Consider the following 15,402-nt stretch of genomic DNA (forward strand, 5'->3'; position numbering starts at 1 on the left):
GACGCATTACGGTTCGAACACTCGAAGACCTATACGGATTCTCCTACACAGTGGCAGATATGTAAATATGGCGTTTACTTACAATTTCTCACGCATTAGGGTTCGAACACTCGAACACCTATACGGATTCTCCTGCACAGTGGCAGATATGTAAATACGGCGTTTACTTACTATTTCTCGTGCATTAGGGTTCGAACACTCGAAGACCTATACGGATTCTCCTGCACTGTGGCAGATATATACATACGGCGTTTACATACCATTTCTCACGCATTACGGTTCGAACACTCGAACACCAATTCGGATTCTCCTGCACAGTGGCAGATATGTAAATATGGCGTTTACATATAATTTCTCATGCATTGGGGTTCGAACACTCGAACACCTATACGGATACTCCTGCACAGTGGCAGATATGTAAATACGGCGTTTACTTACCGTTTCTCACGCATTGGGGTTCGAACACTCGAACACCTATACGGATTCTCCAGCACTGTGGCAGACATGTAAATATGGTGTTTACTTACCATTTCTCGAGCATTACTGTTCGAACACTCGAACACCTATACGGATTCTCCTGCACAGTGGCCGATATGTAAATACGACGTTTACTTACGACTTCTCACGTATTACGGTTCGAACACTCGAACACCTATACGGATTCTCCTGCACAATGGCAGATATGTAAATACGGCGTTTACTTGCCATTTCTCATGCATTACGGTTCGAACACTCGAACACCTATACGGATTCTCTTACACAGTGGCAGATATATAAATACGGCGTTTATATACCATTTCTTACGTATTACGGTTCGAACACTCGAACACCTATACGGATTCTCCTGCACAGTGGCAGATATGTAAATATGGCATTTACATACAATTTCTCATGCATTAGGGTTCGAACACTCGAACACCTATACGGATTCTGCTGCACTGTGGCAGATATGTAAATATGGTGTTTACTTACCATTTCTCGAGCATTACGGTTCGAACACTCGAACACCTATACGGATTCTCCTGCACAGTGGCCGATATGAAAATACGATGTTTACTTACGACTTCTCACGTATTACGGTTCGAACACTCGAACACCTATACAGATTCTCCTGCACAATGGCAGATATGTAAATACGGCGTTTACTTGCCATTTCTCACGCATTACGGTTCGAACACTCGAACACGTATACGGATTCTCCTACACGGTGGCAGATATGTAAATACGGTGTTTATATACCATTTCTCACGCATTAGGATTCGAACATTCGAACACCTATACGGATTCTCCTGCACAGTTGCAAATATGTAAATACGGCGTTTACATACCATTTCTCACGCATTACGGTTCCACCACTCGAACACCTACACGGATTCTCCTTCATAGTGGCAGATATATAAATACGCTGTTTATATACCATTTCTTACGTATTACGGTTCGAACACTCGAACACCTTTACGGATTCTCCTACACAATGGCAGATATGTAAATACGGCGTTTACTTACCATTTCTCATGCATTAGGGTTCGAACACTCGAACACCTATACGGATTCTCCCGCGCTGTGGCAGATATGTAAATACGGTGTTTACTTACCATTTTTCACGCATCACGGTTCGAACACTCGAACACCTATACGGATTCTCCTGCACAGTTGCAGATATGTAAATATGGCGTTTACTTACCATTTCTCATGCATTTGGGTTCGAACACTCGAACACTTATACGGATTCCCCTGCACTGTGGCTGATATGTAAATACGGCGTTTACTTACCATTTTCTCACGCATTACGGTTCGAACACTCGAACACCTATACGAATTCTCCTGCACAGTGGCAGATATGTAAATATGGCGTTTACATACAATTTCTCATGCATTAGGGTTCGACCACTCGAACACCTATACGGATACTCCTGCACAGTGGAGGATATGTAAATACGGCGTTTACTTACGATTTCTCGCGCATTAGGGTTCGAACACTCGAACACCTATATGGATTCTCCTGCACTGTGGCAGATATGTAAATACGGTGTTTACTTACCATTTCTCACGCATTACGGTTCGAACACTCGAACACCTATACGGATTCTCCAACACGGTTGCAGATATGTAAATACGGTGTTTATTTACTATTTCTCACGCATTAGGGTTCGAACACTCGAACACCTATACGGATTCTCCTGCACAGTTGCAAATATGTAAATACGGCGTTTACATACCATTTCTCACGCACTACGGTTCGAACACTCGAACACCTATACGGATTCTCCTACACGGTGGCAGATATGTAAATACGCTGTTTATATACCATTTCTTACGTATTACGGTTCGAACACTCGAACACCTATACGGATTCTCCTGCACTGTGGCAGATATGTAAATACGGTGTTTACTTACCATTTCTCACGCATTACGGTTCGAACACTCGAACACCTATACAGATTCTCCTGCACAATGCCAGATGTGTAAATACGGCGTTTACTTACCATTTCTCACGCATTAGGGTTCGAACACCTGAACACTTATACGGATTCTCCTGCACCGTGGCTGATATGTAAATACGGCGTTTACTTACCATTTCTCACGCATTACGGTTCGAACACTCGAACACCTATACGGATTCTCCTGCACTGTGGCAGATATGTAAATACGGTGTTTACTTACCATTTCTCACGCATTACGGTTCGAACACTTGAACACCTATACGGATTCTCCTACACGGTTGCAGATATGTAAATACGGTGTTTACTTACCATTTCTCACGCATTACGGTTCGAACACTCGAACACCTATACGGATTCTCCTGCACAGTGGCAGATATGTAAATACGGCGTTTACTTACCATTTCTCACGCATTAGGGTTCGAACACTCGAACACTTATACGGATTCTCCTGCACCGTGGCTGATATGTAAATACGGCGTTTACTTACCATTTCTCACGCATTACGGTTCGAACACTCGAACACCTATACGGATTCTCCTGCACAGTGGCAGATATGTAAATATGGCGTTTACATACAATTTCGCATGCATTAGGGTTCGAACACTCGAACACCTATACGGATACTCCTGCACAGTGGAGGATATGTAAATACGGCGTTTACTTACCATTTCTCACGCATTAGGGTTCGAACACTCGAACACCTATACGGATTCTCCTGCACTGTGGCAGATATGTAAATACGGTGTTTACTTACCATTTCTCACGCATTACGATTCGAACACTCGAACACGTATACGGATTCTCCTACACGGTGGCAGATATGTAAATACGGTGTTTATATACCATTTCTCACGCATTAGGGTTCGAACACTCGAACACCTATACGGATTCTCCTGCACAGTTGCAAATATGTAAATACGGCGTTTACATACCATTTCTCACGCATTACGGTTCCACCACTCGAACACCTACACGGATTCTGCTTCACAGTGGCAGATATGTAAATACGCTGTTTATATACCATTTCTTACGTATTACAGTTCGAACACTCGAACACATATACGGATTCTCCTACACAATGGCAGATATGCAAATTCGGCGTTTACTTACCATTTCTCATGCATTAGGGTTCGAACACTCGAACACCTATACGGATTCTCCTGCACTGTGGCAGATATGTAAATACGGTGTTTACTTACCATTTCTCACGCATTACGGTTCGAACACTCGAACACATATACGGATTCTCCTGCACAGTGGCAGATATGTAAATACGGCGTTTACTTACCATTTCTCACGCATTAGGGTTCGAACACTCGAACACTTATACGGATTCTCCTGCACCGTGGCTGATATGTAAATACGGCGTTTACTTACCATTTCTCACGCATTACGGTTCGAACACTCGAACACCTATACGGATTCTCCTACACAGTGGCAGATATGTAAATATGGCGTTTACATACAATTTCGCATGCATTAGGGTTCGAACACTCGAACACCTATACGGATACCCCAGCACAGTGGAGGATATATAAATATGGCGTTTACTTACCATTTCTCACGCATTAGGGTTCGAACACTCGAACACCTATACGGATTCTCCTGCACTGTGGTAGGTATGTAAATACGGTGTTTACTTACCATTTCTCACGCATTACGGTTCGAACACTCGAACACCTATACGGATTCTCCTACACGGTTGCAGATATGTAAATACGGTGTTTATATACTATTTCTCACGCATTAGTGTTCGAACACTCGAACACCTATACGGATTCTCCTGCACAGTTGCAAATATGTAAATACGGCGTTTACATACCATTTCTCACGCACTACGGTTCGAACACTCGAACACCTATACGGATTCTCCTACACGGTGGCAGATATGTAAATACGCTGTTTATATACCATTTCTTACGTATTACGGTTCGAACACTCGAACACCTATACGGATTCTCCTGCACTGTGGCAGATATGTAAATACGGTGTTTACTTACCATTTCTCACGCATTACGGTTCGAACACTCGAACACCTATACGGATTCTCCTGCACAATGGCAGATGTGTAAATACAGCGTTTACTTACCATTTCTCACGCATTAGGGTTCGAACACCTAAACACTTATACGGATTCTCCTGCACCGTGGCTGATATGTAAATACGGCGTTTACTTACCATTTCTCACGCATTACGGTTCGAACACTCGAACACCTATACGGATTCTCCTGCACTGTGGCAGATATGTAAATACGGTGTTTACTTACCATTTCTCACGCATTACGGTTCGAACACTTGAACACCTATACGGATTCTCCTACACGGTTGCAGATATGTAAATATGGTGTTTATATACCATTTCTCACGCATTAGGGTTTGAACACTCGAACACCTATACGGATTCTCCAGCACAGTTGCAAATATGTAAAAACGGCGTTTACATACCATTTCTCACGCATTACGGTTCGAACACTCGAACACCTATACGGATTCTCCAGCACAGTTGCAAATATGTAAATATGGTGTTTATATACCATTTCTCACACATTAGGGTTCGAACACTCGAACACCAATACGGATTCTCCTGCACTGTGGCAGATATGTAAATATGGTGTTTACTTACCATTTCTCGAGCATTATGGTTCGAACATTCGAACACCTGTACGGATTCTCCTGCACAGTGGCCAATATGTAAATACGACTTTTACTTACGACTTCTCATGTATTACGGTTCGAACACTCGAACACCTATACGGATTCTCTTGCACAATGGCAGATATGTAAATACGGTGTTTACTTACCATTTCTCACGCATTACGGTTCGAACACTCGAACACGTATACGGATTCTCCTACACGGTGGCAGATATGTAAATACGGTGTTTATATACCATTTCTCACGCATTAGGGTTCGAACACTCGAACACCTATACGGATTCTCCTGCACAGTTGCAAATATGTAAATACGGCGTTTACATACCATTTCTCACGCATTACGGTTCCACCACTCGAACACCTACACGGATTCTCCTTCACAGTGGCAGATATGTAAATACGCTGTTTATATACCATTTCTTACGTATTACAGTTCGAACACTCGAACACATATACGGATTCTCCTACACAATGGCAGATATGCAAATTCGGCGTTTACTTACCATTTCTCATGCATTAGGGTTCGAACACTCGAACACCTATACGGATTCTCCTGCACTGTGGCAGATATGTAAATACGGTGTTTACTTACCATTTCTCACGCATTACGGTTCGAACACTCGAACACCTATACGGATTCTCCTGCACAGTGGCAGATATCGGATTCTCCTGCACAATGGCAGATATGTAAATACGGCGTTTACTTACCATTTCTCACGCATTACGGTTCGAACACTTGAACACCTATACGGATCTCCTGCACAGTAGCAGATATGTAAATATGGTGTTTACATATAATTTCTCATGCATTGGGGTTCGAACACTCGAACACCTATACGGATACTCCTGCACAGTGGCAGATATGTAAATACGGCGTTTACTTACCATTTCTCACGCATTAGGGTTCGATCACTCGAACACCAAAACGGATTCGCCTGCACTGTGGCAGATATGTAAATACGGTGTTTACTTAGCACTTCTCGAGCATTACGGTTCGAACACTCGAACACCTATATGGATTCTCCTGCACAGTGGCCGATATGTAAATACGACGTTTACTTACGACTTCTCACGTATTACGGTTCGAACACTCGAACGCCTATACGGATTCTCCTGCACAATGGCAGATATGTAAATACGGCGTTTACTTGCCATTTCTCACGCATTACGGTTCGAACACTCGAACACCTATACGGATTCTCTTACACAGTGGCAGATATGTAAATACGGTGTTTATATACCATTTCTTACGCGTTACGGTTCGAGAACTCAACACCTATACGGATTCTCCTGCACCGTGGCAGATATGTAAATACGGCGTTTACTTACCATTTCTCATGCATTAGGGTTCGAACACTCGAACACCTATAAGGATTCTCCTGCACTGTGGCAGATATGTAAGTACGGTGTTTACTTACCATTTCTCACGCATTACGGTTCGAACACTCGCACGCCTATACGGATTCTCCTGCACAGTGGCAGATATGTAAATACGGCGTTTACTTACCATTTCTCACGCATTAGGGTTCGAACACTCGAACACCGATACGAATTCTCCTACAGAGTGGCAGATATTTAAATACGGCGTTTACATACCATTTCCCATGCATTACGGTTCGAACACTCGAACACCAATACGTATTCTTCTACACAGTGGCAGATATGTAAATACGGCGTTTACTTACCATTTCTCATGCATTAGGGTTCGAACACTCGAACACCTATACGGATTCTCCTGCACTGTGGCTGATATGTAAATACGGCGTTTACTTACCATTTCTCACGCATTACGGTTCGAACACTCGAACACCTATTCGGATTCACCTCCACAGTGGCAGATATGTAAATACGACGTTCACTTATCATTTCTCACGCATTACGGTTCGAACACTCGAACACCTATACGGATTCTCCTGCACGGTGGCAGATAAGTAAATACGGTGTTTACATATCATTTCTCACGCATTACGGTTCGAACACTGGAACATTTATACGGATTCTCCTACACAGTGGCAGATATGTAAATACGGCGTTTACTTACCATTTCTCACGTGTTAGGGTTCGAACACTCGAACACTATACGGATTCTACTGCACTGTGGCTGATATGTAAATACGACGTTTACTTACCATTTCTCACGCATTACGGTTCGAACACTCGAACACCAATACGGATTCTCCTGCACAGTGGCAGATATGTAAATATGGCGTTTATATACAATTTCTCATGCATTAGGGTTCGAACACTCGAAGACCTATACGGATTCTCCTGCACAGTGGCAGATAAGTAAATACGGCGTTTACATACCATTTCTCACGCATTACGGTTCGAACACTCGAACACCTACACGGATTCTCCTACACAGTGGCAGCTATGTAAATACGGCGTTTACTTACCATTTCTCACGCATTAGGGCTCGAACACTTGTACGGATTCTCCTGCACTGTGGCTGATATGTAAATACGGCGTTTACTTACCATTTCTCACGCATTATGGTTCGAACACTCGAACACCTATACGGATTCTCATGCACAGTGTCAGATATGTAAATATGGCGTTTACATACAATTTCTCATTCATTAGGGTTCGAACACTCAAACACCTATACGGATACTCCTGCACAGTGGAGGATATGTAAATACGGCGTTTACTTACCATTTCTCACGCATTAGGGGTTCGAACACTCGAACACCTATACGGATTCTCCAGCACAGTTGCAAATATGTAAATACGGCGTTTACATACCATTTCTCACGCGTTACGGTTCGAACACTCGAACACCTATACGGATTCTCCTACACGGTGGCAGATATGTAAAGATGGTGTTTATATACCATTTCTCACGCATTGGGGTTCGAACACTCGAACACCTATACGAATTCTCCTGGACAGTGGCAAATATGTAAATACGGCGTTTACATACGATTTCTCACGCATTACGGTTCGAACACTCGAACGCCTATACGGATTCTCCTGCACAGTGGCAGATATGTAAATACGGCGTTTACTTACAATTTCTCACGCATTAGGGTTCGAACACTCGAACACTATACGGATTCTCCTACACAGTGGCAGATATGTAAATACGGCGTTTACTTACCATTTCTCGTGCATTAGGGTTCGAACACTCGAAGACCTTTACGGATTCTCCTGCACTGTGGCAGATATGTACATACGGCGTTTACATACCGTTTCTCACGCATTACGGTTCGAACACTCGAACACTAATACGGATTCTCCTGCACAGTGGCTGATATGTAAATACGGCGTTTACTTACCATTTCTCATGCATTAGGGTTCGAACACTCGAACACCTATACGGATTTTCCTGCACAGTGGCAGATATGTAAATACGGCGTTTACTTACCATTTCTCATGCATTACGGTTCGAACACTCGAACACCTATACGGATTCTCTTGCACAGTGGCAGATTTGTAAATATGGCGTTTACATACAATTTCTCATGCATTAGGGTTCGAACACTCGAACACCTATACGGATACTCCTGCACAGTGGAGGATACGTAAATACGGCGTTTACTTACCATTTCTCACGCATTACGGTTCGAACACTCGAACACCTATACGGATTCTCCTACACAGTGGCAGATATGTAAATACGGTGTTTATATACCATTTCTCACGCATTAGGGTTCGAACACTCGAACACCTATACGGATTCTCCTGTACAGTTGCAAATATGTAAATACGGCGTTTACATACCATTTCTCAGGCATTACGGTTCGAACACTCGAACACCTGTACGGATTCTCCTATACGGTGGCAGATATGTAAATATGGTGTTTATATACCATTTCTCACGGATTAGGGTTCGAACACTCGAACACCTATACGGATTCTCCAGCACAGTTGCAAATATGTAAATACGGTGTTTACATACCATTTCTCACGCATTACGGTTCGAACACTCGAACACCTATACGGATTCTCCTACACGGTGGCAGATATGTAAATATGGTGTTTATATACCATTTCTCACACATTAGGGTTCGAACACTCGAACACCAATACGGATTCTCCTGCACTGTGGCAGATATATAAATATGGTGTTTACTTACCATTTGTCGAGCATTACGGTTCGACCACTCGAACACCAATACGGATTCTCCTGCACAGTGGCCAATATGTAAATACGACGTTTACTTACGACTTCTCACGTATTACGGTTCGAACACTCGAACACCTATACGGATTCTCCTGCACAATGGCAGATATGTAAATACGGCGTTTACTTGCCATTTCTCACGCATTGCGGTTCGAACACTCGAACACCTATACGGATTCTCTTACACAGTGGCAGAAATGTAAATACGGCGTTTACTTACCATTTCTCACGCATTACGGTTCGAACACTCGAACACCGATACGGATTCTCTTACACAGTGGCAGATATGTAAATACAGTGTTTGTATACCATTTCTCACGCATTAGGGTTCGAACACTCGAACACCTATACGGATTCTCCTGTACAGTTGCAAATATGTAAATACGGCGTTTACATACCATTTCTCAGGCATTACGGTTCGAACACTCGAACACCTATACGGATTCTCCTACACGGTGGCAGCTATGTAAATATGGCGCTTACTTACCATTTCTCACGCATTAGGGTTCGAACACTCGAACACCAATACGGATTTTCCTGCATAGTGGCAGATATGTAAATACGGCGTTTACTTACCATTTCTCACGCATTACGGTTCGAACACTCGAACACCTATACGGATTCTCCTGCACAGTGGCAGATATGTAAATATGGCGTTTAGATAGAATTTCTCATGCATTAGGGTTCGAACACTCGAACACCTATACGGATACTCCTGCACAGTGGAGGATATGTAAATACGGCGTTTACTTACCATTTCTCATGCATTACGGTTCGAACAATCGAACACCTATACGGATTCTCCTACAAAGTGGCAGCTATGTAAATACGGTGTTTATATACCATTTCTCACGCATTAGGGTTCGAACACTCGAACACCTATACGGATTCTCCTTTACAGTTGCAAATACGTAAATACGGCGTTTACATACCATTTCTCAGGCATTACGGTTCGAACACTCGAACACCTATACGGATTGTCCTACACGGTGGCAGATATGTAAATATGGTGTTTATATACCATTTCTCACGCATTCAGGTTCGAACACTCGAACACCTATACGGATTCTCCTGTACAGTGGCAAATATGTAAATACGGTGTTTACATAGCATTTCTCACGCATAACGGTTCGAACACTCGACCACCTATACGGATTCTCCTGCCCAGTGGCAGATATGTAAATACGACATTTACTTACCATTTCTCACGCATTAGGGTTCGAACACTCGAACACTATACGGATTCTCCTGCACAGTGGCAGATATGTAAATACGGCGTTTACTTACTATTTCTCGTGCATTAGGGTTCGAACACTCGAAGACCTATACGGATTCTCCTGCACTGTGGCAGATATGTACATACTGCGTTTACATACCATTTCTCACGCATTACGGTTCGAACACTCGAACACCTATACGAATTCTCCCACACAGTGGCAGATATGTAAATACGACGTTTACTTACCATTTCTCACGCATTAGGGTTCGAACACTCGAACACTTATACGGATTCTCCTGCACTGTGGCTTATTTGTAAATACGGCGTTTACTTACCATTTCTCACGCATTACGGTTCAAACACTCGAACACCTATTCGGATTCTCCTGCACAGTGGGAGATATGTAAATATGACGTTTACTTATCATTTCTTACGTATTACGGTTCGAACACTCGAACACCTATACGGATTCTCCTGCACAGTGGCATATATGTAAATATGGCGTTTACATATAATTTCTCATGCATTAGGGTTCGAACACTCGAACACCTATACGGATACTCCTGCACAGTGGCAGATATGTAAATATGGTGTTTACTTACCATTTCTCACGCATTACGGTTCGAACACTCGAACACCTATACGGATTCTCCTGGACAGTGGTCGATATGTAAATACGACGATTACTTACCACTTCTCACGTATTACGGTTCGAACACTCGAACACCTATACGGATTCTCCTGCACAATGGCAGATATGTAAATACGGCGTTTACTTATCATTTCTCACGCATTACGGTTCGAACACTCGAACACCTATACGGATTCTCTTACACAGTGGCAGACATGTAAATACGGTGTTTATATACCATTTCTTACGCATTACGGTTCGAAAACTCGAACACCTATACGGATTCTACTGCACCATGGCAGATATGTAAATACGGCGTTTACTTACCATTTCTCACGCGTTAGGGTTCAAACATTAGAACAACTATACGGATTCTCCGGCACAGTGGCAGATATGTAAATACGGCGTTTACTTATCATTTCCCGTGCATTAGGGTTCGAACACTTGAGCACATATACCGATTCTCCGGCACAGTGGTAGATATGTAAATACGGTGTTTATATACCATTTCTTATGCATTACGGTTCGAACACTCGAACACCTATACGGATACTCCTGCATTGTGGCAGAAATGTAAATACGGCGTTTACTTACGATTTCACACGTATTACGGTTCGACCACTCGAACACCTACACGGATTCTCCTGCACAGTGGCAGATATGTAAATATGCTGTTTAGATACCATTTCTTACGTATTACGGTTCGAACACTCGAACACCTATACGGATTCTCCTGCACAATGGCAGATATGTAAATACGGCGTTTACTTACCATTTCTCATGCATTACGGTTCGAACAACCGAACACCTATACGGATTCTCCTGCATTGTGACAGATATGTAAATACGGTGTTTACTTGCCATTTCTCACGCATCACGGTTCGAACACTCGAACACCTATACGGATTCTCCTGCACAGTGGCAGATATGTAAATACGGCGTTTACTTACCATTTGTCACGCATTAGGGTTCGAACACTCGAACATTTATACGGATTCTCCTGCACTGTGGCTGATATGTAAATACGGAGTTTACATACCATTTCTCACGCATTACGGTTCGAACACTCGAACACCTATACGGATTCTCCTGCACAGTGGCAGATATGTAAATATGGCGTTTACATACAATTTCTCAGGCATTAGGGTTCGAACACTCGAACACCTATACGGATACTCCTGCACAGTGGAGGATATGTAAATACGGCGTTTACTTACCATTTCTCACGCATTAGGGTTCGAACACTCGAACACCTATACGGATTCTCCTGCACTGTGGCAGATATGTAAATACGGTGTTTACTTACCATTTTTCACGCATTACGGTTCGAACACTCGAACACCTATACGGATTCTCCTACACGGTGGCAGATATGTAAATACGGTGTTTATATACCAATTCTCATGCATTAGGGTTCGAACACTCGAACACCTATTCGGATTGTCCTGCACAGTGGCAGATATGTAAATACGACGTTTACTTATCATTTCTCACGCATTACGGTTCGAACACTCGAACACCTATACGGATTCTCCTGCACAATGGCAAAAATGTAAATACGGCGTTTACTTACCATTTCTCACGCATTACGGTTCGAACACTCGAACACCGAAACGGATTCTCTTACACAGTGGCAGATATGTAAATATAGTGTTTATGTACCATTTCTCACGCATTAGGGTTCGAACACTCGAACACCTATACGGATTCTCCTGCACAGTTGCAAATATGTAAATACGGCGTTTACATACCATTTCTCACGCATTACGGTTCGAACACTCGAACACCTATACAGATTCTCCTACACGGTGGCAGATATGTAAATATGGTGTTTAGATACCATTTCTCACGTATTAGGGTTCGAACACTCGAACACCTATACGAATTCTCCTGCACAGTGGCAAATATGTTAATACGGCGTTTACATACCATTTCTCACGCATAACGGTTCGAACACTCGAACGCCTATACGGATTCTCCTGCACAGTGGCAGATATGTAAATACGGCGTTTACTTACAATTTCTCACGCATTAGGGTTCGAACACTCGAACGCTATACGGATTCTCCTGCACAGTGGCAGATATGTAAATACGGCGTTTACTTACCATTTCTCGTGCATTAGGGTTCGAACACTCGAAGACCTATACGGATTCTCTTGCACTGTGGCAGATATGTACATACGGCGTTTACATACCATTTCTCACGCATTACGGTTCGAACACTCGAACACCTACACGGATTCTCCCACACAGTGACAGATATGTAAATACGGCGTTTACTTACCATTTCTCACGCATTAGGGTTCGAACACTCGAACACTTATGCGGATTCTCCTGCACTGTGGCTGATATGTAAATACGGCGTTTTCTTACCATTTCTCACGCATTACGGTTCGAACACTCGAACACCTATTCGGATTCTCCTGCACAGTGGCAGATATGTAAATACGACGTTTACTTATCATTTATGACGCCTTACGGTTCGAACACTCGAACACCTATTGGGATTCTCCTACACAGTGGCATATATGTAAATATGGCGTTTACATATAATTTCTCATGCACTAGGGTTCGAACACTCGAACACCTATACGGATACTCCTGCACAGTGACAGATATGTAAATACGGCGTTTACTTACCATTTCTCACGCATTAGGGTTCGAACACTCGAACACCTATACGGATTCTCCTGCACTGTGGCAGATATGTAAATACGGTGTTTACTTACCATTTCTCACGCATTTCAGTTCGAACAATCGAACACCTATACAGATTCTCCTGCACAGTGGCCGATATGTAAATACGACGTTTACTTACCACTTCTCACGTATTACGGTTCAAACACTCGAACACCTATACGGATTCTCCTGCACAACGGCAGATATGGAAATACGGCGTTTACTTAACATTTCTCACGCATTACGGTTCGAACACTCGAACACCTATACGGATTCTCTTACACAGTGGCAGATATGTAAATACGGTGTTTATATACCATTTCTTACGCATTACGGTTCGAAAACTCCAACACCTATACGGATTCTCCTACACCGTGGCAGATATGTAAATACGGCGTTTACTTACCATTTCTCACGCATTAGGGTTCAAACACTCGAACAACTATACGGATTCTCCGGCACAGTGGCAGATATGTAAATACGGCGTTTACTTACCATTTCCTGTGCATTAGGGTTCGAACAATTGAACACATACGGATTCTGCGGCACAGTGGTAGATATGTAAATACGGTGTTTATATACCATTGCTTACGCATTACGGTTCGAACACTCGAACACCTATACGGATACACCTGCACAGTGGCAGATATGTAAATACGGCGTTTACTTACGATTTCACACGCATTACTGTCCACCACTCGAACACCTACACGGATTCTCCTGCACAGTGGCAGATATGTAAATACGCTGTTTATATACCATCTCTTACGTATTACGGTTCGAACACTCGAATACCTATACGGATTCTCCTGCACAATCGCAGATATGTAAATATGGCGTTTACATACAATTTCTCATGCATTAGGGTTCGAACACTCGAACACCTATACGGATACTCCTGCACAGTGGAGGATATGTAAATACGTCGTTTAATTACCATTTCTCACGCATTAGGGTTCGAACACTCGAACACCTATACGGATTCTCCTGCACTGTGGCAGATATGTAAATACGGCGTTTACTTACCATTTCTCACGCATTAGGGTTCGAACACCCGAACACCTATACGGATTCTCCTGCACTGTGGCAGATATGTAAATACGGTGTTTACTTACCATTTCTCACGCATTACGGTTCGAACACTCGAACACCTATACGGATTCTCCTGCACATTGGCAGATATGTAAATACGGCGTTTACTTACCATTTCTCACGCATTAGGGTTCGAACACTCGAACACTTATACGGATTCTCCTGCACTGTGGCTGATAGGTAAATACGGAGTTTACTTACCATTTCTCACGCATTACGGTTCGAACACTCGAACACCTATACGGATTCTCCTGCATAGTGGCAGATATGTAAATATGGCGTTTACATACAATTTCTCATGCATTAGGGTTCGAACACTCGAACACCTATACGGATACTCCTGCACAGTGGAGGATATGTAAATACGTCGTTTAATTACCATTTCTCACGCATTAGGGTTCGAACACTCGAACACCTATACAGATTCTCCTACACGGTGGCAGATATGTAAATATGGTGTTTAGATACCAATTCTCACGCATTAGGGTTCGAACACTCGAACACCTATACGAATTCTCCTGCACAGTGGCAAATATGTTAATACGGCGTTTACATAC

Source organism: Camellia sinensis, unplaced genomic scaffold, assembly GCF_055761805.1.
Source record: "Camellia sinensis isolate YWXY unplaced genomic scaffold, ASM5576180v1 Unanchor4, whole genome shotgun sequence".
NCBI lineage: Eukaryota > Viridiplantae > Streptophyta > Magnoliopsida > Ericales > Theaceae > Camellia > Camellia sinensis.